This window comes from Dipodomys spectabilis, unplaced genomic scaffold (genome assembly GCF_019054845.1).
Source record: "Dipodomys spectabilis isolate Male_0828 unplaced genomic scaffold, ASM1905484v1 ptg000962l, whole genome shotgun sequence".
NCBI lineage: Eukaryota > Metazoa > Chordata > Mammalia > Rodentia > Heteromyidae > Dipodomys > Dipodomys spectabilis.
The window spans coordinates 2,501-17,500 of NW_024871639.1; positions in this window are offsets into that span (position 1 = coordinate 2,501).

A 15,000-nucleotide genomic window follows, 5' to 3' on the forward strand; every position below is an offset into this window, starting at 1 on the left:
GGAGGGAGGCGCGGACCTCGATCCGGGAGACCGAGGCCACCGACCAGCGAACGCCGGCAGCGACCGGGAAGACCGACACCGGCGGGCCAAGCCGGCCGCCGACGCGACCCAACCGCCACCATCCAGGACGGCGGCGCGGGCACACGGGCGCAAGCAGGCCACCGCGCGGTGACGAGCGGAGAGAGGAAAGAGCACGGAGAGGGCAGGGGAACCCGTGGCCGGGGGGGGGAAGGGCACCGCACCGCACCCAAGCGCGGGGGCACCACATCACCGACACCCCGCCTGCCGGCCCGGCGGGCACGGGAGCGGCGGCGCGCACACACGGACGGGGAGGAGCGCCAGGCCCCTTTCTCCGCCCGGAGGCGGCGCGCCGACGTCCACGGTCCAGCCGGCCAGCCGGCCGGGTCGCGTGTGGCGCACACCCGAGCGGCCGGAAAGCCAGGGGCGACGCACACGACGCAACGCACGCCACACGGCCACGGGGGGGTCTTTTCTCCAACCTCCCTCAGAAGCCGGCCCGAATTCACTCGCTCGCACGGACGCGGGGGCCGAGCGCACAGCGACCCGCGCCGCCGCGGACCGGCGGTGCCGGCAGGGGGTCGGGGGTCCGCGGCGACGACCCGTCGGCGACAAGTCACCGGCCAACGGCGGCGGCCGGAGGCGGCGGCAGGGACCCCGGGAGGCGGGCGACACCAAACCCAACGCACGCGAGCACGCTCACACGCGGACACCGCCGGCACAGAGCGGACAGGGCCAGGCACGGGAACCGGGGTCGCGCCGGGCACGCGGCGGCGACACGCCGAGAGAGCACAACACCCCGGATCCGGGACAGGGGCGGGGACGAAGCCACACGGCTCGAGACGGAGGAGACGATGCGATGCGGGCAAGCCTACGCACGGCAAAGCGGGAGGGAGGCGCGGGAACCCGGGACAACATCGCGCAGGCACGCGAGGCGGCACCCAGCGGGAGGAGGCACGTCGTGACGCCGGCTTCGGGCCCCTCGGACGGCCAACTCCCGAGCGAGGGACGCACGCGGGAATCTCACCACCATCGCCCCCGTGGCGTACCGGCGGTCCCGCTGGCAGGAACCCTCGTCGTGAGCAAAACCGATCCGGGAAGACCCTTCAAAAGCCACCGCCGCCGCGACGACGTGCCTCCCCCACACCGGGGGAGCAGCCTCACGAGCTGAGCGCCGTCCCCCCCCCCCCAAGAGAACACCAACACAACGCCCGACTCGACCGTCCGCCGGTGGCCGGCCACCAGGCCAAACCGGCGAGGATCGCGGAAGGCTGATGCGGGTGAGGAGGGCACGCCGGAAGCACAACAAGAAGAGCAGCGGGAGGGTCACCGGGTCGGGTCACCGGGGCGAGAGGCGAGTGAGCGAGCGGCCACCCCCTCACACGGGCGGGTGGCGCAGCCGCAGACCAACGGGGAGGTGGGACCTTTCCGGGCACAGCCGGCACGCCAGGTAAACGAACGCGGGATCTCACCACCCCCAACTCCGGGGCGGTCCCGCGCAACGCCTGGGACACCGAGCCGGCCGACCAGCGGACCGGAAACCCCCACCGCGGCAGCGGCGGGCCCCCCCAAAAGAGGCCCGAGAGGGAAAAGGCAGCTCTCGCACACACCTCAAAGACCCCGTGAACGCCCGCGGAGCCGCCCGCGCCAGCAGGGCCCCACCGCCTCCATCCACACCACACCGCCGGGCACAGCACCCATCATCGACCGCCTCTTTTTCGGCCGCGTGAGCAAGGGCCCACACACACCGGGATCCTCGGCTCCGGGGGGCCAGAACACCCCCGAGCGGCGCACCACCACGGGCACGGCAGCCCCGGAACACCGCGGGGCCCAGCGCCCGCACGGCGCCGTCGTCGCCAACGGGCGGCGGCCCACACAGACGCTCGGGAACAGCGTCGCCAGGGGCCGGAGGGGGAGGGGGACGGGACCCCCAAAAACCCCACGGCAACCCAAGCACGAGGCCAGGAAGCCACACACCACACGCCCTCGCATCGCGACCCGGCACGGGCTCCAGGCTCCGCCACTCGACACACCGCACGCGAGGCAGGGGCGGGGACGGATCGGGAACGTCCTCCACTCACCACACCAGACGACGGCCCGGGAGAGGTCCCGCGGGACCCTCCCCCAGCTCGGAGGGGGGAGGCGCGGGCACGCAGTTTACCGACGCGGGCAGCCACTAGCGCTCAAAAGCGGGGCAGGGAGCGGCAGGGCCGCGGGAGCCCATCGGGGGCGGGCCCCCGCCAACCCAGCAGCGCACGCCGCTTCCCGAACGAGGATCGCTAGAGAACCTCTCCTCACTCTGAGGGTGGCCCGCACCCAACCCCGACGGGAACCCCGCCGGGAACCAGCACACATCAGAGGCGTCCATCCTTCCCACCACGGGGGGCAGGGAGGGGTGGGGCACAGGGGGGGGTCTGCGGCAGCAACACCAACCCTGGTCGGTCGGCCTTGCCGTGCGGGGCCAGAGCAAAGTCGCGCACACGGGCGGGAAGCCCGCACGGGCCCCGCTCGCCTCCCACTGCAACATCTCAGGTCCCCCGGTGCGATGAAAGCCAGGTGACACGGCAGGGAAGACAAGCCAGGACCAGGGCGGCAGCTCATGCGGGGAAGCCACCGCCCAGCGCAACAAGGGAAGAGCGCTCCTCTGGGGAACCGCCTCGACCCCCCCCAGCAGAGACGTCAATCTCAACGGTAACTTCTCACTCGCACAAAAGCCCCACGAACCCGAGGACGGCCGGGACACACCACGGGCAGCAGGCTGGCACAAGGCAGCGGACAACGCCAGGATCGGGAACGACACCACCACTCAGCCTCAGGCACCTGAGAGAACCAACCGGGAGCGTTCCGGGAGCACCGCAAGAGGGCAGAGCGCGAGGCGCGGTTTTTCACACCACACAGCACGGGCAAGCACGGAGCACCGACCCTCCCTCTCCGCGGAGAGAGCCGACCCCCGTGCCGATAACGAGTCACGGGAAGAGAGGAGCAAGATCAGGGCGCCCCCCTCCTCCAGCGTGTACAAGTCCCCGACCTCACGGCGAGGGCAGGGAGAGCGCAGCCGGGCCCGGTTGCCGCACCCCCGCCTCCCCGCACACCACCGGCGCCGGCACGGTGGGACGGGTGAGGGCAGGGGCCCACGGGCAGAACGAGAAGAGCGGTCCCATTCGCCATGAATGTCCGTCCCTCGCCTGGCGCAGCTTAGGCCCGGGCCCGAAGGAGATCGCAACGTCACCACATCAATCACACCGAGGGGGTGGGAGAAGGCAGCCACGCGGCACTCGGGAGGCGGTGGCCCAGGGAAGCTCGGCTCCTGAGAGGGCCAACAGCCTGGGGATAAAAGCGTAGCCAGGACAGACACCCTTCCGTGAGTAAGGAGCGAGGTAAAAAGAAAAAGAAAAAAAAAAAATGAAAAAAATACCACGGGGCTTAAGCGTCCCTGGCACTCGGGATAACCAGGACACCTCTGCCGGGCACAGGACCGAAGAAGCTAGAAAGGGAGGAAAAAAAAAAAGAAAAAAAAAAAAAAGAAAAAGAAAAAAAGCCACGGACAGCGCTCGGGAGGTAGCGCAGCTCAGCGGCCGACCAGGCCCGCCATCGGGAAGCGGCAGGTCGGGGGAGTTGGAGCTAGGGGCGATAGGAGGAAGGAAAAAAAAAAAGTCACGGAGGTCGGGCGAGCCCAACGGCAGAACGGGGATGCCGCACACGCAAGAGTCCGGACTCGGCGGCCGGCGGCCCCCCCCTTTTTCCTCCTCAAGCCGGCCACGGCGAGGGAAGCACACCGTGCGGGCCCTACCTATGCACACCCCAGGCAACCAACCACTCTCCTCCTCAGCGTGCCGAGGCAAGGGCCAGAATCCGGCACCGGGAGCGGGGGAGAGATCAAGGACGACGGGACTCACTCAGCCGCCAACCACCACCACACCCACGAGCCACCACAGGGACACAGGGCCTGCCCAGGGCAGCGGGAGCCCAGGGTGTGAGGGGAAGGACAGGGGGACCCGGACCGGGAAGAGACGGGAAAGGCCCGGCACACAGCATCCGAGAGAGCCCCCAGAGACCCGCTGACAGCCACCGGGACACAGCATGCCAGCACCCTCCTGCAGGTACAAAATCCTCACGTCACCACGCCAAAACCAGGTCGTCAGGCAGGGGCGACAACTCGCTGGTGACAGGGACCTCTCGGAAACCACATCAGGGACACCTGTCCCCAACACGTCCCCAACAGAGCCAGACACGGAACTCTCAGGGACAGCTGGTCGACCACATAAGGCGAAGACAGACGAAGAGCCAGGGCGGGAGCGGGGTCAAGGGACGCTCCCGCCCCACTACCTCGCAGGCACACACCCCGGGTGTGCACGGGCTCACCGCACGGGCGGTACGGGGAGCCTTCCCCCGGCAGACGCGAGGCACCCACTCCGAGAGGCACCCAACCACCACACCCACACCGCGCGGGGTCGGTGGTGAGCGCCCTGCCGCCAGCACGCACACACCCGGGACTCCCGGGCTCGGGTCCCCGACTCCCGAGGTGCTCCCTCCGCCTCGAGTTTTCCCCTACGCAGGGCCCACCGGGCAAGTCCCCGCAGATGGTAGGTAGGTCCCGGCCCCGAGGCTCGCCTCGGCCGTGCCCGCGGCTCCTCCCGCCGGAGAGGTCTGTCCTCCGGCCTCCGGGGCCGTGGAGGAGGCCGTGGAGGGAGGCCACACGGGGCCGGCGACCCAGGCCCTCGCTCCCGGCACGCGCCAAGCGCTCACTCGGAGGTGACTCCGACGACCATCCTATGTCGGGGATGGGGGGGGCGTAGGTCCCGGCCCCGAGGCTCGCCTCGGCCGTGCCCACGGCTCCTCCCGCCGGAGAGGTCTGTCCTCCGGCCTCCGGGGCCGTGGAGGAGGCCGTGGAGGGAGGCCACACGGGGCCGGCGACCCAGGCCCTCGCGCCCGGCACGCGCCAAGCGCTCACTCGGAGGTGACTCCGGGGAGGGGGGGGGGTCCGAGTCCGGGCCGGGACCGGCCCCACCACCTATCGGCTCACCCGGGGACCCTCTCCCCCGACTCCCGAGACGTCCCTCGTACTCTCCTTTTTTCGCCCTCAAAGACCAGAGTCCAGGGAGGGGAGGAGGACAAGGCGTCGGGCCCAGACAGAACTACTGGTCGACCCGACAAAGCTGCCACCCCCCGCACAGACCGGGCACCGAAGAGAGAGCGGCGACGCACGGCCCCACCCCGCGCTCGCCTGCGGGCGCAAAGTCCGACAGAACAGCCGCCCCGGCGCCACAGCGACACCACGGCGACAGTCGCGCCCGGCACCCGGCAGAGGCCGGGCCTCCGCCCGGCTCGCTGCCGCCAGACCTCCTCCTCCTCCACTCGCTCGCTCGGCTGAGAACGAGGGGACTGTCATATCAAAGCGGACGCCAGGGGGAGCACGACAACCGCCTTCCAACGACCGACTCCACCGAGCCGCCGTACCCCGGATCGGCGCGCGCCGGCCGGCTCTGAGCTCCGGAGACACAGAACACGGAAACAAATCGCCTCACTCACCACCGCCACGCACCGAGTGGCACAACCTAGGTCAGGACCTGCAGCCGGGTCCTCTCTGCGACCTCACGAACGACACCAGAGCCACCAGAGACCTAGACCGAGATCGAGCCGCCGCCGCCGCCGCCGCCGCCGCCGCCGCCGCCGCCGCCGCCAGCGACCAAAGTGAAACCAGGAACCAGGACGAGATTCGCCCGAACGGAGCGGCCCGAACCCGAGAACCGGGAAGCTGGGATCGGTCCCAAGCAGGAAGGGGCGGCAAAGACGGCAGGCCCGCACCACGAGAGAAAACGAACCGGCCACCCGCACGACCTCCGCCGCCCGTGGCAAGACCCCCACCCCCGCCCAACATGGCCAGAAAAGGGCAAGTGAGCGCTCGTCCCACCGTCTGCCTGCCCGTCTTTTTTTTTTTTTTTTTTGGGGGGGGGGAGTGGGGGGGGTTGTTTGTACGTTTTGTTTTCTTTTTCCCCCAGATGGAAACCAGAAAGAGAAAAAAAAAAAAAAAAAAAAAAAAAAACTCCCAAAGATGGGTCGGCTCCAGCAAGAGACGAGCCGTCGGGAGGCACCCCGCTCACTTGTGAAAGTCCGCTCCTCGCCCGCCCCACAACACACTCCCTCCCCCCGCCCCCACCCGCCACCCCTCACAGGCAGGGAAAGGGCAGGGGGAAGGCCAGAGAGAGGTTTCTTCTAACACACAGAGAGTAGCTACGTCACGCACACAGGTCTGGAAAACCACGGTGACCGTGCAATGGGAAGCATGAGTCCACTCACCCATCACCGAATGACAGGAAAGCCAAACGAGAGCCGCTGCTGGCTGGGTGGGGAAGGAAGGGGAGGTGGCACCCGTGTGACGCTTATCCCCGGGCACCGCACCGGACGGAACGACCTTCTCACCGGTTCGTACTCTAGCCTGTCCAGACAGCTAGCCTTTTCTAATAGGCTCTGCCACTCTCTCTCTGGAGCAGGATTCGGGGCATGAGGCGATGAATCTAAACCCTACACACAGGTGTCGGAGGGTAGAGGCATCATCACTCACATGCCTGTGGTGGAGGACCTGGACCCGAGCGTGGCGGTGCACAGTGTGTGTGTGTGTGTGTGTGTGTGTGTGTGTGTGTGTGTGTGTGTGTGTGTGTGTGTGTGTGTGTGTGTGTGCGGGGCTGGGGGGAGGGCAGGTAGGGAACCCTAGGAGGAAACACAGGGAGAGACGAGGGGCCCCGGCCCAAACAGAGTGGAGGCGTCAGTCAGAGGGGCGATCCTATCGCCCGGGGGTGAAGCATGGTTAGAACCCACAGGCCCGGCGGGCGTACTTCTCTTTGGAGTTCGCACTGGGAACATACGCAGGCACAAGTGCCCCAGCACACACATCGCATCACAGACGGGTAGAGAGGCAGAGCCAGGGGTTCAGGCATGGCAAACACTCTATTCCGTCAACACACACACACACACACACACACACACACACACACACGTTACGGTGTGTGTACAATATCCACAAGGTAAAAGTTTATTCATCCATTCCCCAAAGAATAAGAATAAGATTATGTCAGACAGAGGGAAGTAGATCGACGGACTAGGAGCGTGAGGGGCGGGGGGGGGGGGGGGGGGAGGGGGTTGCCGGCGGCGGAGAAGAACCTAGAACAGGTGATGCCAGGGGAAGACAGACCGGCGGAAAGACAGACAGACAGACCGACCGACCGACCGACCAACGGCACGGCACGTGTTTTCCCTCCTATGTGGATGCTAGACCTAAACTATAACTGGACATGGTAAGCTACACAGCACTCCGGGCAAACAGAGTGTGTGTGTGTGTCCCCGTGTGGGTGACACACATAACGTCCTTTTGTCAGAAGGTGTAACTTCTCTGAGCATTTAAGATATTGCAGAGAAGACATAAGACGTGATATCCCTAAGTGGCACGACTGTGAACGTATTATCACAACCGGACGTGTTAGGATTAAAGCTGGAATTAGGAGGACAGAAACGTACCTGTCATTATTACAAGTATATTTTGTTTAGGATCTTTCAAAACACATTGATGTATCCTTCTGGACACCATGGTCTGGGACCACACCAGTAAATAGCCACTTCAAAGCCAGATCATCGGTTGGATACGTTTCAATTGGTTTATATTGCATCCTCCAATATTTTTTTCTTCTTTTTATTCTATCTTCTCACTAAAGATCCAGTGGCATAAAGCTACTTTTGTTCTCTTCATGTTCTATAACTGAAGTGATCTGCTTTGTTTTGCAGCTTTCTCAGCTTAATTCACTGAGGCCTATTTAGTCACACATGATGAGAGGTCCAGATACATCTTTGGGGCCACGGATGGCTTTTGTAAAGTCCATTTGGGGAAATAGCAAATATAATCTACCGTGTTCTAAAATTTAACAGATTATCTCTATGGGACCGATAGAAATATCCAGATGTGCCCTGTCAACAGCCAGTTATTTTAACTTACTTAAGGGAAATCAAGTGAATAAAAGTCTATATAGTTCAAGAAATTTTATTCTGATACCTATATAAAAAGTTTACCTGAGTGGGTGAGGACATTTGCATGAAATTTCACCTAGGGCAGCACTTGATATTTATAACTCTCCCTGAACTATTGCATTGCCTGTTTTCCATTTTCTTGGCACTCCTTGAGAAATGTTCCCGTCTCAATCTTTCACCCACTGCAGCCGTGGGACCCTTTTTCATAATACTGACGTAAAGACATTTGTGTTACTGTATATAAATTACAACCGTAAATAAACTGGTACAGTTTGCTCATAAGACGTAATATCCAAACGAATTCCGTGTCCAGAAAATAACGAAAAGAAACACCCCCTGCGGGCCCCCCTCCCCCTCCGCTCGGCCCTCCCTTCAAGAAAATTTCCTTGTTTGCTGTGGTTTCATTTTGTTTTGTTGTAAATAAAGCCGCAGAAGAGAGCCGGCGATACCTCATCGCGACTCTCGCGAGAGTCTGCGAGACTCTCGCGAGAGTCGCCAGCCTCCGCCATCAGCCCCGAATCACTCCCTGTCACTCCACACGGTGTCCAGTAGGTGGCACCCCGAAACAAGGAAAAACAACGTCAGGCCCAAGATCGATCCAGACCGAACCGACACTTTAGGAAGGTCTTGTGAGGAAGGAACACCTCCCCCTCACCCGCGCGCGCGCGCACACACACACACACACACACACACACACACACACGCACGCACACACACACACACAGACACACACACACACACACACACACACACACACACACACGCCCCAGCATCCCCGCCCACACAGGTCATGAATGGCAAACCCCTATCGCACAGAGAGACAGACAGACAAAGCACACCGGGTGTGGAGAGAGACCGCAAATGAAAAACAAAAACAAAACCAAAAAACATTTTCCTGGCTTGACCCATGAATGGGCCTGGGCTGGCATTCTGTCCTCTGGGATCTACAGTCAATCCATGGCGGGTCTCGCCTCTCTCCTCATCACTGTAATCCTATCTGATATTTGCCAGAGCCGAACGTGCAGTGGGGACACTTTGGTTCATCGATCTAAACTAGGGGCCGGGGGGGGGGGGGGGGGGGGAGGGTGGCGGGCGCGGAGGGGAAGCCTAGGAAGTCTGTTGCTATAGTTGGTGGCGGCGGCGGCGGCGGCGGCGGCGGCGGCGGTGGTGGCAGTGCAAAGTGTGTGGGGGGGGAGGGGAAGAGGTAGATCACATGCTGCCATGCGTGCCTGTGTCTGTGTGGTAGGAAACAGCAGCAAAGATCAAGGGGTGCAGGGTGTGTGTGTGCACGCCCCAATCCTGGGACTTGAACTCAGAGCCTGAGTGCTGTCCCGTGGCTCTTGTGCTCAAGACTGGCACTCTGGGGCTGGCAAGGTGGCTCAGTGGTAGAGCGCTTGCCTTGCGTGCATGAGGCCCCGGATTCGATTCCTCAGCACCACATAAGCAGAAAAAAGCCGGAAGTGGCATTGTGGCTCAAGTGGTAGAGTGCTAGCCTTAACCTGAAGAGCTGAGGGACAGCGCCCAGGCCCAGAGTTCAGGCCCACGACCGGACACCCCCTACCCCGTGCCAAAAAAAAAAAAACAGAGAGACTGGCAGTCTGCCATTTGAGCCAAAACTCCACTTCTGGCCTTTGGGTTGCTTAATTGAAGACATGAGGCTCACCAAAGTGCAATGCCTATATACCTCTGATCATATAAGAAGTCTTCCCCTTTCTTTGTGTTTGTTATCATCGACGTTATTTTGTTTTCTCTCCCCCCCCCCCATTGTTTCTTCCTTCATCTATTTCCGGGAGGGGCAAGAAATGGAGGGACCCAGGATGAAGAAGTGCAACAGTGGCACTCACTAGACACTATGTTGACACACAACCTGTGGCTGGGGAACAAACAGAACTTGAGGGAGGGAAAATCTGTGAGAGAGCCAGGGAAGGGGTGACATTGTCCAAAAAAAATGTACTCTTTTTTTGGGGGTGGGGGGAAATGGGAGGGCAGGAATGGAAACAAAGGAGGAGGCAGCAATGCTTGATAAGAAATGTACTCATTTCCTTGCTCTTGCTCCTGTCATTGTAACCACTCTGTAAGTATTTTCACAATTAAAACAACTCATTAGCCGGGCGCCGGTGGCTCACGCCTGTAATCCTAGCTACTCAGGAGGCTGAGATCTGAGGATCGCGGTTCAAAGCCAGCCCGGGCAGGATAGCGCCCAAGCCCAGAGTTCAAGCCCCACGAGAAAAAAAAACAAAAACAAAAACAAAAAAAAAACTTATTAATTAAAAAAAAATGTACTCTTCCTACCCCACTTATGTAATGTAATCTTTCCTATCCTTTTTTTTTTTGGGGGGGGGGGGTCGGTGGTGTTTCTTAAACTCTGGGCCTGGGTGCTGTCCCTAAACTCTTCAGCTCAAAGCGAGCGCTCTACCGCTTGAGCCACAGCGCCACTTCCGATTTTCCAGTGCCTTATTGGAGATAAGAGTCTGGTGACTTTCCTGCCCTGGCTGGCTTTGAACCGTGATCCTCAGCTCTCAGCCTCCTGAGCAGCTAGGATTACAGACGCGAGCCACCGGTGCGGACTGGCATACTTTAACCGTTCTGTATGTCACCATTTCCCTAACAATTTGTAAAAAAAAAAAATCAAGAGAGAGGGCGGGGGAGATAACAACCCCTCACGCCTGAGAAGTGAAACCCAACGGGCTTCTAACCGATCTGAGATTCTTTGAAGGTTTTTGCGATGTTAATCACAATCACAAACACAGACGGACAGTTTCTCCAGTCACTCCTTTAGAGGAACGGGGAACAGGGACAGGGAGAAGAGAGGCAGATCCTGGCCTGACCTAGGCGGGAAGATGGAGGGGAGACAAGACTCCTGAACTCCTTTTTCCCCCTCACTCTCCTCCGTCCAGAGGGTGGGAGCTTAGGGGTCGGCCACGGGGACATCCCACGGTCACAGTCATGCCTCCCGGAGGGGCAGAGGGCAGAGCACAGGCAAGCATGCCAGCTTCCCCGCCCGCCCCTCCCATTCTGTCCCTGGCGGGCTTGGGCGGGAGGCATACTACTGGCAGCGGGCGGGTGGAAGCAGTCTGACAACTCCATCTTGCAGGAAGTCAGTGGCTGCTGGTGGTAGGCAGGGAGGGTCCCAGCAGAAAAAGACCCGAGAGAGAGCGCGCAGGCTTTTCCTGCCCAAGGGCAAAAGAGGCCACTTTTGTAAAGACGGGGAGGGGGAGGGGAGGCTGATTCACTCCCCCCCCACCCCACCCCGCGCGCTAATGAAGTTACAGGAGCTGAGGGCTGGGCGCCCCTCCCCACCCCGCAGGAGTGTTTCGCAGCGGACTCAGGGCAGGGCGGGGGTGGGGGTGGGGTGGGCTGGTTTAAGCCTGGAGCCCCAGTCAACTCAGGAACTTCAGGCAACTTTCCTTTGTCTTGTAAATGTCGTCATGGCAACGATTTAAGCGCCCTGGCGGCGGCGGGGGGGGGGGGGGGGAGGGGGGGGAGGAGAAAGAAGAAGAAACAAACACGCACACCCCGAGCCGGCCTGCCTGAGTTGAGGCCTTGAATTTCAACCTCAGTAGGGCCACTAAACTAATAAAAATCGTTCTAAGAAACTATTGACAGAGGACCCTCCGGGTAGGGTGATTAGGCTCTGTACCCGTGAGGCGAGGTGGCCGTGTGTTCCAGCTTTGTGCCAAGATGTTGCCTTATCTCGGCCTATCTTCCTTCCCAGAATTGAACACAGAGGCAAGCAGGATAATTTCCAGGGGGAAATGAGGCCTGGGAAAGCACCACCAGGAATTCAGAGACAAGACAGCCGGACAGCTTCCTAATGAATGGCTCCAGTGAAGTCACATACACATCCTATTTTCTTCACTTTTCAGTCCCTCATAAACGAATAGTTATTAGGAAAGAAAACTAATAGGTGGGGGTGGGTGGTGGAAGGGAAAAGAGCAGCTCCCTTCCTCTGAGCTTTTGCCCAAACAATGAGTATACTGTGGGAACGGAGCAAAGAGTTTCCTCAAAGAAAGGAGGAAACTTACACCGGGGAGGGAAGTAAATTTTAAAAAGAAACAGAGCATGGGTCAAACCACCCCCCCCCCCCCATGCATGCATGGAAAGCCAACAGAATCATTTCTTAAACCCTACTACAGGCTCAAGGTAGAGAGTTTACTTTGTTTCTTTTTCCTCTGCGTGTTTTCAAGGTTTCACTTTCATTTCTGGGCACATAACCATTGGGCCTTGCCTCGGTGGGTGTTTCTCCCCCTAAAAGTATCTATCCTGTCTTTTGGGCCTTACTGTGTGTGAGTGAGTGAGTGAGTGAGTGAGTGAGTGAGTGAGTGAGTGAGTGAGTGAGTGAGTGAGGCAGCCAGGCAGCCAGCCAAGCAGCCAGCCAGGCAGTCAGTCCAGAGATCTAATTTCTCCCCTATTTTAAACATACCTTTTGCATATGAGAGAGAAAACACACTAAACTGGTTTTTTTCTATAGGAACATATATGTGAATACATTCACCATGGAGTGAAAAGATAGAGTTGCTTCCAAATGATATGTACAGCAGAATACCAACACATCGAGATGACTTCTGCAAGAAGCCAAGGCCCACTTTTGCAATCCCATAATGAGGAAGCCTCAGTCAGTGGCCTGGTTTGAGTCCAGGCCTCCACTTAAAAACGACCTTTACTTTGTGTTTTTATTTTTCCCTGTTTTCTTTTCCTTTCTATGACCTCTCCCCCCAACTCCCCACCCCCTTCCCTCCACAGGTCTCTCTTTCTCCTTTTCTTTCTCTGTAGTTTGAGCCTGAGAGTTACTTAATTCCCGAACTTCTGGGTTTTCCTTAGATCTGGTAACCTGGTGGACATAAAAATTTGGGAAAGCCTCAAAACAGTCACCCACACCCCATGAAAAATAATCATGCTTGTCGCCAAAAGCTTTTAAATGAGAAAACAGTGGTCAAGTGAAGCAAATGAAGGCTGTAATAGCCACCATGTTTCTAGACTACTGTACCAAGTTTTTAAAATATATATATATACTTTTAAATATATTTTTATTGTAAAAATACTGTACAGAGAGGTTACAATTACATGGGTAAGATAATGAGCACATTTCTTATAAGCATTGTAGCCTCCTGCTTTGTTTCCCCTTTCCATCCCTTCGTATCCTCCCCCCCCCTCCCCCCCCCCCCCCGTCCCTCCCCAAAGTTGTAAAGTTCGTTTTTCGACATAACGACTTGTATATCTCATTGTTTCAATGGGTCCTCCTGTATCCCTGTTTTAACAATTTGTTTTTTCCCTTCCCCTCCACATATATCAACACCAGGATTTTTTTTTTATTAAGCAAAACAACTCAGTTATTCAGCTGTGAGTATGTCCATACAAACAATATGCAGGAGCCTTCCATGCTTGACTGGCCAAAAAAGGGGGGAGAGCTAGGAAGGTGGCTTAGTGGTAGAGTGCTCGCTCGCCTTGCAAGCATGAGGCCCTGGGTTTGATTCCTCAGCACTATATAAACAGAAAAGGGGATCAGTGGCACACTGTGGCTCAAGTGGCAGAACAGTTGTGAGCCTTCAGATGAAGAGCAGAGAGACAGCACCCAGACCCAGAGTTCAAGCCTCACGCCCGACAACAAAAAAACTGAAAATAATAAATATATATGTGTGTATCACACTATATGTAAGCATATATATATATATATATATATGTATGTGTGTGTATAAATATATATTGGTATATGTATGTATATGCATGTGTGTGTGTGTGTGTGTGTGTCTGTGTCTGTGTGTGTGTGTGTGTCTGTGTGTGTGTCTGTGTAGAGAGAGAGAGAAAGCCAGAAGTGGTGATGTGGTTCAAGTGATACAGTGGTAGACTTGAGCAAAAGAAGTTGAATGACAGTGCTGAGGCCCTGACTTCAAGTCTCAGTATTGCCCACCCCCCCAAAAAAAAATAAAGAAAAAGGAGAGAGAGAGAGAGAGAGAGAGAGAGAGAGAGAGAGAGAGGGTGGGGGGAAGAGAGAAAGTAAAAAACGAAGGAAGGAAGGAAGGAAGGAAGGAAGGAAGGAAGGAAGGAAGGAAGGAAGGAAGGAAGGAAGGAATGGTCAATGACCTGTTTTTCTTACCTGTAGAGAAATGCCCCAAACATCTAGAAATTCAGGTTGGGGCAAAGATAAAACAACTAACTATCTGTACATAACTCAGCTGCCACATCCCTCCCCCCCCCCCCCCGCCTGTTTAACCCTGAAAACACCCATGAAGTCAAGGAGCTGTGTAGGTCTCTCTCCCTTCAAGAGCACCCACACTGTATTAGAGTATGTCCTTGTCTGTCTGTCTGTCTGTCTGTCTGTGCCTTTTTGGGGGGTCTGGTTGTCTGCTTGCCTGCTTGCTTACTTACTCCATAAAAACTCCACCAGAGTGACTCCTCCAGAAATTCTTATTCAATGATCGAAATCAAGGGTCCTAAGGGAAGAGTCCCTACATGGAAGGGTAAAAAGTCACTAGCCCTCACCTGTGTTTGGTGACAAGAAGAACTCCATACCAATTGTCTACCTTAATACATGAGGGCAGGGCAGGGAAGGAATAAATTTATTCAGGTGATCTAGTCAGTCACACTGATGGGTCTCTAGGGCTCCCCCTCCATGTCTCCATCTGTCTGCCTCTGTGTGTGTGTGTGTGTGTGTGTGTGTGTGTGTGTGTGTGTGTGTATCTCAGATCTAGTTGGACTTGTGGACCTCTCACTCCCCCTTCCATCTCTTACTCTGTGTGTCTTTCCATCGGTCTCTGGGTCTCTGTCTCTCTGTCTCTGTCACTCCTCTCTGTCTCTCTGTCTGTCTCTCCTGTGTCTCTGTCCTCTCCCCTCCCCCACCCCTTGCTTTTCTTTGTGGACTCAAGGCAGAACTGTATTTCAGGCCCAGTGGCCTCTGCTTACTCAGCTTGCCAGCCTGGAACCCGCCAGAGGCAACTTCTTCCTTGGTGTCCCCGAAGGAAGGAGGGA